This window comes from Bos taurus, chromosome 10, assembly GCF_002263795.3.
Source record: "Bos taurus isolate L1 Dominette 01449 registration number 42190680 breed Hereford chromosome 10, ARS-UCD2.0, whole genome shotgun sequence".
Classification (NCBI taxonomy): Eukaryota; Metazoa; Chordata; class Mammalia; order Artiodactyla; family Bovidae; genus Bos; species Bos taurus.
The window spans coordinates 95,285,798-95,298,339 of record NC_037337.1 but is presented as its reverse complement, the minus strand read 5'-3'; positions in this window follow the sequence as shown (position 1 = coordinate 95,298,339).

Here is a 12,542-nt window from a genome sequence, read left to right as displayed (position 1 = left end):
TTTCCAAATCACCCTTACTGATACATTTCACAAAATAACTTTGGTTTAGCCATAATTTGTCTCAAATGAGAGTAACTCAATGGGTTTAACCATGACCATGTTTCTTGTTAATTTCAAGCTATAGGTTGGCCTCCTTTTCCTTTGAATCATCCAGCTGTAGCTTTTGTAGAAAGATAAAATCTCTTAATGTGTCATAAGTATATCTTCAATTCAGACAAAAGCCAAAAGTGAAGACATAGCCTTGGCTTTAATGCTGGAGGAAACAATTGATTTGGCGTGCCATTGTTCTTAATAAGTGGATTCTTCCTTTATAGCACTAAATAAAAAAAAGAAAAGAAAAGATTTGGAAATTATGGCATTAGTCCCATAAGGAGACTCAAAGTTATACATATTGAAAAAGCGAAGTTAACATGGTATCTGAACTATGAGGGAAGCAATTTTGTTATGTTCAATTGCTTTGATGCTGCCAAGGTGACTTACCATTCATTATTAATAATAAAGGTAGTCCTGTGAAATATATAATGGGACTTCCATAACTCAGATACTTGCATTTATTCTGCTGAAAATGCTATAGCATCTTATCAGTTTAGATCTACTTCTTTAGATATTGTCATCTCGTAGATGATAAAAGGCAATAGATACATTTCCAAGAAGGTGATTAATATGTTACATTCATTCAGCATATTGCTCTCAATTATTATTTTTATTATTGTCACAAAATTAATTTTTAAAAGGACAAATGAAGGAATGTTTGTTTTATTCGTATATCTACTGTTCACACATGATTCCTCTAATATTGTTAAAAAAACAAACCAAATATATATATATATATATATTTCCAACTAACAGCAGCAGAGGTGTAATTCAGTGGTCAAGAACATGGACATAGAACCCATTAGCTTAGTTTTAGGGACCACGCTAGTAGTACAATTTTGGGCAAATAAATCAGTTTCTTCATGGGTAAAATGAGACAGGCCTCATTTCATAGGCTATTCAATATCAGCTTAAAAAATACATGTATAATATTTGGAATTCTTCCTGGAATACATTTTTGCTCTTAAAAAACTCAGTAGGGAGAAGACACCCAGAGAGCATTCTGCTTGGCAACAGCTGCCAACCACTGGCTATGAATGGCAACAGCAATGAAACTAACACAATGACAAGTGAAAGTTCACAGAATCCACCTGCCAGTTAGGAGACACAGGAGATGTGGGTTCAATCCCTGGCTCAGGAAGGTCCCCTGGAGGAGGAAACGGCCACCCACTCCAGTATTCTTGCCTGGAAAATCCCATGGACAGAAGAGTTTGGGGGCACAGTCCATGGGGTCACAAAGAGTTGGACATGACTGATCAACTGAGCAATTCAGCAATTGCTAAGTTGTACAAATATTAATTTATTAATTCACACAAAACATGGCTTCATATTTTCTATTGCTACCCCCATTCTGTCAATGATAAACATAAACTTAGAAAACTCAGATAAATTTACAATTGTCCTATACTAAATTAATGATAAAAATATGACTGATACCCATTTTTAAATGTTCTTACCTACTCTGAATATTTGTAATAAATTCATTCCTAGAAGTCCTGGATACAGCTGATAGTTGATCTTAATTAGATTATCCATTAGTTTTGTTCTTGCATCTGGGATTTTTTGCAAAAGAAGCAAAGAAGGCTAAGGCACTTCTCTTGATATGATGTCTGAAAGGACAAAGTTGCCATCCTTCTGGACAACACATGCTTGCTATGTTAACTTAGTAGGAGGTTGCAATTAAAAGTGAAACAGTAAGCAGATGTATCTCTACTTTGAAAACTGATATCACGTCATTGATCTTATTATTGTAATAAATATTTTCTAAGCATGTTGCTTGTGTTTTAAACTGTGCTTGGCAGGAATGTAAATTGCAACAATCTGACTCATGAGTCTTATAATTAACCTGCAGTGTGATAAGGCAGTGATAAAACCTGAACACGATGTTATGGAAGAGAAGAAAAAAAATCTATCAATATAATGATGAGAGGAGAGTGATATCCGAGGTCAATCTTGTTAAAGGGTTTCTTAATAACATAAAGTGAGATAAACAGCAAAGGCCATATGCTCAAATCCATGAGACACTGAAAGAAATACACATAATTTGGCATAGCTAAAGAGTCATTGTCACAGTGATAAAAAAAATCTGTCTGCCAGTACTGAAGACTCAAGGGACATGGGTTTAATCTCTGGGTTGGGAAGATCCCCTGGAAAAGAAAATGACAGCCTGCCCCAGGGTTCTTTCCTGGGAAATCCCATGGACAGAGGAGCCTGGTGGGCTACAGTTCACGGGGTTATAAAAGAGTGGGACATGACTGAGCCCCTGAGCACACACGCACAGAAGGACACAGAGTGTCTTTGCAGTTATGGGGAAGAAAGTAGACCAGGACATACCTATGGAAGACAGACACTACAGATTTAGGCAAAGAAAAAGTGATGCACAGTCATGAGAGCACACACGATTTTCTTGGTTGATCCCTTTGGTTATGGGAAGTGAATGAAGACTGTGAAGTAGAGAATAAAGTGGTCACTTTGAATTTTAGAAATATAATTCTTGTGCGAGGATTTAATGATTAATACCTGGAGATAGTAAAATGTTCAGAACCTTTAAAATAGCTTTTAAGAATAATGTATTTAAAAGACAGTAAAACATAAGGTGGCCAAAAACTTTGGCTAAGAACAGAAAGTGTCTGCTTATTACTGTGGTGTATATGTGTGGCCAGTCAGGGCACCTCTGATGTAGAATGTCTTTGTTTAATCGTCAACTGCAGCAAAGCAGGAGATTTGCCAATTTTGTCTACAGGTATATAGGAACAGACTAGTTACGAATTATTTAGAACATATAAACAATATAATGACTAATTATAGAACACCTTCAAGCTTAGAAAGCAAATGCGTACAAATAGATGGAATGTGGTAAAGAATCTGCCTGCCAATGTAAGAGACATGGGTTCAATCCCTGGATCAGGAAGATCTCCTGGAGAAGGAAATGGCAACCCACTCCAGTATTCTTGCCTGGAGAATTGCATGGACAGGGGAGCCTGGTGGTCTAGAGTCAATGGGCTCACCAAGAATCGACCATGACTTAGCAACTAAATAGCAGTGATATGTGTAACATCACATGTGTCCTGTGCTGGTATGGGTAATCCTTCTAACTGGCATGAACACTGTAGAGATTTTCATTCATATACATATCATCATACTTTCGGTGCATATATGTGTATCCACAGAAAATAATGCTTTTTTAGTCAATAGTATATATTTATGATATTTGCTGCTAAGTCGCTTCAGTCGTGTCCAACTCTGTGCAGCCCCGTAGACGGCAGCCCACTAGGCTCCTCCGTCCCTGGGATTCTCCAGGCAAGAATACTGGAGTGGGTTGCCATTTCCTTCTTCAATGCATGAAAGTGAAAACTGAAAGTGAATTCGCTCAGTTGTGTCTGACTCTTAGTGACCCCATGGACTGCAGCCTACCAGGCTCCTCCATGCATGGGATTTTCCAAGCTTGGATTTTCCAGTACTCCAAGAGTACTGGAGTGGGTTGCCCTTGCCTTGTCCAATGTATGATATTTACATGATGTTAAATGTAGCTCTAATTTGTTCATTTGAACTTGTGTATACTATTCTCCATCTCATGAGTACATAGAATATATATTTACCATTCTCCTGTTTTTAGGCCTTCACAGGTTACAAGGTTTAACTTTTACAGATACAGTTATTATGAGCAATCATACACATGCTAACTGATGCGAAGCTCCAGAATGTTTTGCTCCGTATTTTTGTCAGAAGTTGATGTCACCATACTTTTAAGTGCTCATCAACATCTCATGTGTAAAAGAAAGAGTATGTCTTTTCATTATTGATCTTTAAAAAACTTTAATTTTACTCAATTCTCATCAAAATGAACAGCTCGCACTGGAAAGACCATACTCCCTAAAATCTGGTGGAAATTTATCATTTAATTAATGTATCCAGCAAACACCTTTCATATACCTTTTTATTTTTTTGTGAAAGGAAAACTCCAGAGGTGGTTGAATGTAGAATTTTTCCAGGCTGTATAATTTATATAATAAAAATTTGAATTCATCCTTGTTAAGAAAAAGTAATACAGCTCTAGGATTTATTTAATGGGAATGTTTATTTTTCAAATATCCATTTTAAGCCATTAGATAAATGTCAATTTATCCTACTATAAAAAGTGATATATGTTTTTGTAGTGAGCTTCAGATTAATATTTTTTGACAAAAACCTCAATGTTAAACAATATGATTAAACTCTAAATGAGAAAGTGATGGTGCAAATAACAGTAAATTCCTGTATACAGATCATATATCAACCCTAAATTAGGATCATAACGGTGATCTTAGTTATGTAAGGGACTTATTGTTATATAAGACACTGCTATTTTGTTAATGCCCTTTGTCCACCCTGTTTTATATTCCCAAGTTCTTTTTTTAAATTTTTTAAATGATTCAATGACTACTTAAAACTTATTTTTCTGTTTTCTTAACATCTTGCTACTGAGAGTACAGTTAATTTGGGAGTTGAATGTGTATGTGCTGTCTTATTTAGGTAATGTATTATGATGGCTTTAGGATCTGTAACAGCCCATGCTTATGCAAAAGATATAAAAATATACCAGTCAGCTTTGATTGAAAATTAGCACTCATTTTTTGGGAGGTTTGGGTCTTTGTGTTTTGTTGTTGGTTTTTTTTTTTTTTTTCCCCTAGCAAGAAGAGTTGTCTGAGAAACAAGGCACAGAGACAAAGGAGAAAGAGACTGCACGTAAAGTCAAATGACTTCCCATCTGAGTTACCTATGGCAAATACTTAGATATCTCAACCACTATTGCTTTTCAGAAAAGAAGAATGATGCTCACTTCACAAAGTTTCACTATGTCTCTTCAGTGTCTTGTTGATGAGTGTTCTAGTCAGAATATCAATCCAATGCGAACTAATGTTAATAACAAATGACATGAAATAACAAATGTGTAACATGTCACACTATGCCACATAACGCTTTTGAGTGCAAAGTATTTCTCTACAACAGAAATTTATAAGTTACTATTTATTAAACAGCTTTCTAAATGCCAAGGATCTGGCAGTGTTTTATACTTCCATGTCCATACAATTTAGACCAAAATTTATTACATACATTCTGAACAATCTGGACATAAGTTCATGTAATTATGCTGGTTAATGCATATTTTTTTGTTTTACTTGTATTAGATATAAATATTCAGATCAGATCAGATCAGATCAGTCGCTCAGTCGTGTCCGACTCTTTGTGACCCCATTAACCGCAGCACGCCAGGCCTCCCTGTCTATCACCAACTCCCAGAGTTCACTCAGACTCACGTCCATCGAGTCAGTGATGCCATCCAGCCATCTCATCCGCTGTCGTCCCCTTCTCCTCTTGCCCCCAATCCCTCCCAGCATCAGAGTCTTTTCCAATGAGTAAACTCTTTGCATGAAGTGGCCAAAGTACTGGAGTTTCAGCTTTAGCATCATTCCTTCCAAAGAAATCCCAGGGTTGATCACTTTCAGAATGGACTGGTTGGATCTCCTTGCAGTCCAAAGGACTCTCAAGAGTCTTCTCCAACACCACAGTTCAAAAGCATCAATTCTTCAGCGCTCAGCCTTCTTCACAGTCCAACTCTCACATCCATATGTGACCACAGGAAAAACCGTAGCCTTCACTAGACGAACCTTTGTTGGCAAAGTAATGTCTCTGCTTTTGAATATGCTATCTAGGTTGGTCATAACTTTGCTTTCAAGGAGTAAGCGTCTTTTAATTTCATGGCTGCAGTCACGATCTGCAGTGATTTTGGAGCCCCCAAAAATAAAGTATGACACTGTTTCCACTGTTTCCCCATCTATTTCCCATGAAGTGATGGGACCAGATGCCATGATCTTCATTTTCTGAATGTTGAGCTTTAAGCCAACTTTTTCACTCTCCACTTATTAAGAGTACTAATTATATTGGCACAGGTTAATAATAGACAAAAAGGTAAGTATATTTTGATGGTTAACTAAATGAGTTCACAAAGTTTGATTCCAATCCCATCACTTCATGGCAAACAGGAGAAAAAAATGGAATTAGTAACAGATTTTATTTTTCTGTTGGCTTTTCTGATTTTTGTGGCTCCAAAATCACTGTGGGTAGTGACTGCAGCCCTGGAATTAAAAGACACTTGCTCCTTGAAAGGAAAACTATGACAAACCTAGACAGTGTATTAAAAAAACAGAGACAGCAGTTTGTCAACAAAGGTCAGTATACTTATAGCTATGATTTTTCCAATTGTCATGTATGGATGTGAGAACTGGGCCACAAAGATGGCTGAGGACTGAACAACTGATGCTTTTGAATTGTGGTGCTGGAGAAGACTCTTGAGAGTCCCTTTGACTGCAAGGAAATCAAACCAGTCAATCCTAAAGAAAATTAACCCTGAATATTCAGTGGAAGGACTGATGCTGAGGCTGAACTTCTAATACTTTGGCTATTAGAGAACCAACTTGAAGAACCAATTCATTGGAAAAGACCCTTAGGCTGGGAAAGATTTGAAAGTAAAAAGAGAAGAGGACTGTAGAGAATGAGATGGTTAATTAGCATCACAGACTCAATGGATGTGAATTTGAGCAAATTGCAGGAGATAGTGAAGGACAGGACAGCCTGGCATGGTGGAGCCCATAAGGTCACAAAGAGTTGGACACAAGTTAGCGACTGAACAACAACAAACCCTTCCCCCCTCTTTTTTTTGCAAGAGTTTGAAAAAAATATATATGTGGTAGAAAAACTGTTTCCTATAGCATAAGCCAAAATGTACATAATCCAAATAGCTAGGCGTTATCTCAGTCACTGTCATAATCACATATGAGTATCAACAGCTGATACAAAGCTTAGACTCAACAGCTGAACTGTCTCATTAAAAAAAAATGTATTACAGGAGCCAGTTTAAAAAGGAAGTTTCAGGTTTAAATCTGGGAAAATTCAAGCATCAAAATAATTAAAGACTATAATGAATCACAAGTCTGTAGAAAAATAATGAAATCATGAGTCTGTACAACTTGTAAGGTGAATTAGTAAACAGAAGAGAAGGAAAAGCTCTTACTATAGTAGAATGTTGAGTGCTGCAGTAGATGGTTCATCAGTTTGTATGTTTATCAAATCCACCACTTATATTCCAATTTTTAATTGAAATGTTATTATCATCATGGTAAATATTGGACAGCAAAGGAAAATAAAAAATTAGATGCCTAATCTAGGGCAGGGTCCCCCAAACTCTGGACCAAGGGCCAGTATCTCCTGTCAGATCAGTGGCAGCACTAGATTAGAAACAAGATGCACAAATCATTGCAGATGGTGACTGCAGCCATGAAATTAAAAGGCACTTGCTCCTTGGAAGAAAACCTATAACTAACCTATACATAACATTACAAAGCAGAGACATTACTTTACCAACAAAGGTCTGGATGGGGAAGATTCCCTGGAGAAGGAAATGGCAACCCACTCCAGTAGCCTTGGCCTGGAAAATTCCCTTAACAGAGGAACCTGGTACCTGACAGTCCATGGGATCGCAAAGAGTTGGACATGACTGAGCAACTTTATTTACTTAGTCAAAGCTATGGCGTTTCCCATAGTCATGTATGGATGTGAGAGTTGGACTATAAAAAAAGCTGAGCACTGAAGAATTGATGCTTTTGAACTGTGGTGTTGAAGAGGACTCTTGAGAATCCCTTGGACTGCAAAGAGATCCAACCAGTCAATCCTAAAGGAGATCAGTGCTGAATATTCTTCGGAAGGACAGATGCTTAAGCTGAAGCTCCAATACTTTGGCCACCTCATTGGAAAAGACCCTGATGCTGGGAGGGATTGAAGGCAGGAGGAGAAGGGGACTACAGAGGATGAGATAGTTGGATGGCATCACCAATGCAATGGACTTGAGTTTGAGTAAGCTGCAGGAGTTGGTGATGGACAGGGAAGCCTGGCATGCTTCAGTCCATGGGGTAGCAAGGAGTTGGACATGACTGAGCGACTGAACTGAACTGAAAGTGCACAATAAATGTAACAGGTTTGAATCAACCTGAAATAACCCTCTATCCTGATCTGTGGGAAAACTGTTTTCCATGAAATGGGTCCCCACAGCAAAAAAGGTTAGGGACCACTGATCAAGGGAAATCTTTGGTAAAGAGCAAAATATTTGCATGACTCAAATTCCTTTGAATTTGGTTTTCAGTAGCTTGGTGGGATTTGAGCATAGTTTAGACAGTATAAAACAGACTCTGTTGAATAAATCTAGGTTGATGAAATCATTTTCATTCACTCATTTAAAAGTATTTATTGAGTACTTAGATGTATCATGAGCTGTTCTAGCCACTGGATACCAAAATTTTGTCTTCTTAACACTCTTTACCGGAGAAGGCAATGGCACCCCACTCCACTACTCTTGCCTGGAAAATCCCATGGATGGAGGAGGCTGGTAGGCTGCAGTCCATGGGGTTGCTAAGAGTCGGACATGACTGAGTGACTTCACTTTTGCTTTTCACTTTCATGCATTGGAGAAAGAAATGGCAACCCACTCCAGTGTTCTTGCCTGGAGAATCCCAGGGACGGTGGAGCTTGAAGGGCTGCCGTCTATGGGATTGCACAGATTTGGACAGGACTGAAGCGACTTAGCAGTAGCAGCAGCAGCAACATTCTTTACTTTGTAGCAAAGTCTTGGCTTATGATCAAAAAGACCTTCTTGTCACCTCTTTCATCAAAAGCTTGAGAACATATTCTCTGAAAGAGGCATTGCATTGCTAAGTGTGCATTCCATAATTCATTCATTGGAGAGACAAGACATAAACTTAAGACAATGTATTAATATGTGCCAGTAAACTTTAAAGAAAAACAAAACAAAATCTGACAGTGTTTATAAAATAAAGTGATCCTTATTGACTCTAATAGTGCCAACCTGGAAAACTTGCATGAAAACTGAGCATGTATATGCCTAGATGGAGTTTCACTCAAAGCCTCTGCATTGAATCCAGCAATGAACCCTGTGGATGGGTTTGGTTCATAAAATGTGGCCACTTTGGAAGGCATTCGCAGAGGCTTGAAGCTCTTATTACTGTCCCCATACAACACAATCTACTTTGGAGGTGGTAGGAATCATTAGTCATTCTGGTTGAAAGCTAATGTATTGGATTTAGGTGAAAATTACCATAATGCAAAGCTCTAAAATGCAATATTCTTCCAATCAGTCTTTATGTAAATATGAGTGATGCTGATTAAACATTGAGTATAAAATCTGCTACTGCCTGAGTACAAAATTCATAGATAGGTTGGTGAGACTGTCATCAACCACCTAATATAATTAAGCAATATAAAAAAAGTAAAAGAAGACACATCAAGAAAGTCATAATTACATTTTGCTCTTAATTTCATTAAAGCAGCATATAGTTCCCTGATTTTCCAGGAAGGAAGAGAGTTGAGTTTTCTGCTAAATTTGTGTTCTGCCAATGACCTTTTAGTCTGCATGCTTAGTTTATCATCTCCGTGTTCTCCTCTGTTTTTTTTTTTTTTTTTTCACTAATAATTTACTAGAATTATCTTACAAATTATACATTATAGTGTAATGTCTGGCATTTTTGTAGTTGTATTAGGCTTTAAGGATGTATCACATTTTATGGACTGTGTGTAATGAGTAATGAAACATTCTAATACTTTTTGTACATACAGGTTTAGTAGACTAAATTTCCAAACTCTTTCTAGATAGGACTAATTAATTATTAACATTACCTGTAGCGGTATCATAACCCAAATGATGGAATCATATATAGATATGTGTGTGTTTATGTATCTATTTATTTATGTATATACATATACATGTATATATCCATACCATTTTATGTAATTTAAAAATTTTAAACATTTAAAGTTATTCTGTTATGCATTGTTCTTTCTTTTCTTCCTCTACTTCCTAACATACTCCAGACCTCTGCCTTACCCCAAAACCAAAGAGAAAATCTTTCCTGTGTTTTACTGAATATTTATTTTTCAATCCAGCATTATGCATAATCACAGAGAAAATGATTCTCCTGTAACAGTATTTTCTGATTCCATATTTATACTCCATAGCAAATCCCATCCTTTTTCAGTTATATCTTCAAATTGAAAAAAAATAATAAAAAACCAAATTAAACAAAAATAAAGCAAAAATACTCTTTTTCATTCAGTAGAGATTGGATTCCAAATCATAACTTCTGGAATAGGAGGAAGCTCAGTGACAGATTTTGTTGAATATGGCCCTATACATTTGTCATAAAGTAAGATTCCAATGAGTTTTACATATTTTCACAGAGATGACAAATCTCAATGCCTGAGGATATCAGCCTCATATGTAATATTTGCAGGATTATTACTTTAAGCTTTAAAGATTTTTAAAAAGACATAGACATGAAGATTAAAGCAAATACATTAGTTTCAGTAAAGACTTGATCAAGTAGCACAATAATACTCCTGAAATCCTGCTTTCAATCTGCCCTCACTGTGCCTCCTTATGTACATTCCAGAGGCCTGTATTAAATCCAAAGCTACATACTTCCTTGTTCACGTCCAGCGAGAAAGAATATTTGTCTTCCCTCTGCTTTCAATGATATATTTTGACTAGATGGTCCAAAGTTGGCATGTTCTGTGTCTTATCAAAATAATTATTAGAGAATTCCCTGGCAGTCCAGTGGTTAGGACGGTATTCTGTGCTTCCAAAGCAGGGGGCGCATAGGCCATCCCTAGTCTAGGAACTAAGATCCCACATGCCATGTGGTGTGGCCAAAGAAAGAAAGAAAGAAAAAAATCATTAGCTAGTGCAATGGAGTGCACTGATTTATTTTGTCCCAAGTTTCTACATCCTTACAGTAACTGGCATGTAAGCACTTTCTCTGCTAGAGCCACATGAAGCCTGGAATGGAAACTCAAGTTGTTAGGAAAGAGAAGGGGAGCATAAATGCAAAATATTTCTACAGTAGACACGAGACATGTTATATGGCTATGCTCATTTATAGAAACAAAAGCACCTCTTCTTAATTAAAAAAAAAGGCACTCAATTCACAAATTCTTTATGTATCACACAGTGCAATGTAATCCAGGTTACAGGGATAGATAAGACCTCACAGATTTTATAAACATGTCATATTATGAATAAGTGCTGCGATTCATGGGGTCGCAAAGAGTCGGACACGACTGAGCGACTGAACTGAACTGAACTGAATGGAATCATTAATTCAGAGAGAGAAAATTTGTCTAAAGCCAAACATCTAGATGGTGACAGACTAGAACTTATTCATTCCCAGACTCATACTCCTTATATTAAGTGTCTCTTGAGAATTATTTGGAAGCAATGAATACAAGACAGAAAATCTCTTCTGCTGCAATTGATGAGAACAAAAACACTTGTATCCTCCCTTTGTCAGTGGGAACTGGAATTTGAGATGTAAATCCTTCACATAATGGTTTTCTAGTTTGGAAATATGTTATTGTTTAGTCACTAAGTCGTGTCTGACTCTTTTGATATCGACATGGACTGTAGCCCACCAGGCTCTTCTGTCCATAGGATTTTCCAGGCAAGAATTCTGGAGCAGGTTGCCATTTCCTTCTCCAGGAGATCTTCCTGATCCAGGAATCAAACCCACATCTCCTGTGGCTCCTGCATTGGCAGGCAAATTCTTTACCACTGAGCCACTACTATTTCAGTTTGGAAATAGCTCTAAGTATAACTTTCCAAATTAAGAGCATTCACTTAAAATAATGAAACTGTATGTACTTTTTTAAAAGAAATACAAGCAATCATTATGAAAATGCACTGCTTTGTACTTAGGAATTAACTTGTGTTCGTAATAGATCCACTATGCAAGCACATAATTCTTTACTTGGGGATTAGCTAGTGTCGGAGGAAAAAGGATTTTTCCATTAAATTGTTTTATTTGTTAACTGAGTATAAGTACATCACTTTGGAAAAGACATGTATTATTTCAAAGCACAAAAGAACAGTTGGTTAATAAATAATTCTCTTGTGCAATGATCTCTAACCTTTCTGGAGTTGCCTAGAGATAATTTATCATAATTTGTTTGATTTTGTGATTTCCTCCAGTCTTTCTTTTGGGTCCAACTGAAATTCTACTTCTCTATGAAGCTTTAGGGAAAAAAATTTATTTAAACTGACAATTCCCAACTTATCCGTTCTCTCCCAGATCTAAACTTTGCAAAACTTGAAACTTATGTGCCATGCAGCTTGGCATTTAATTGTATTTTGTTGATCTCATGAGACAAAATCTTGTTTCTAAAGTACAATCATAAGCGACTCTATTTTCTAGAAACTGAGTTATTTCTTTCCAACCTGACAGCTCTTAGATTTTCGCAGTATTTAGAACATAATATATAATGAATACATGGTGAATAGGTGAATGACTAGTTGAATCCAGAGAAAGAGAAGGGTTTTGGTTTTCTTTCTTTTTCTTTTTTTTTTTTTT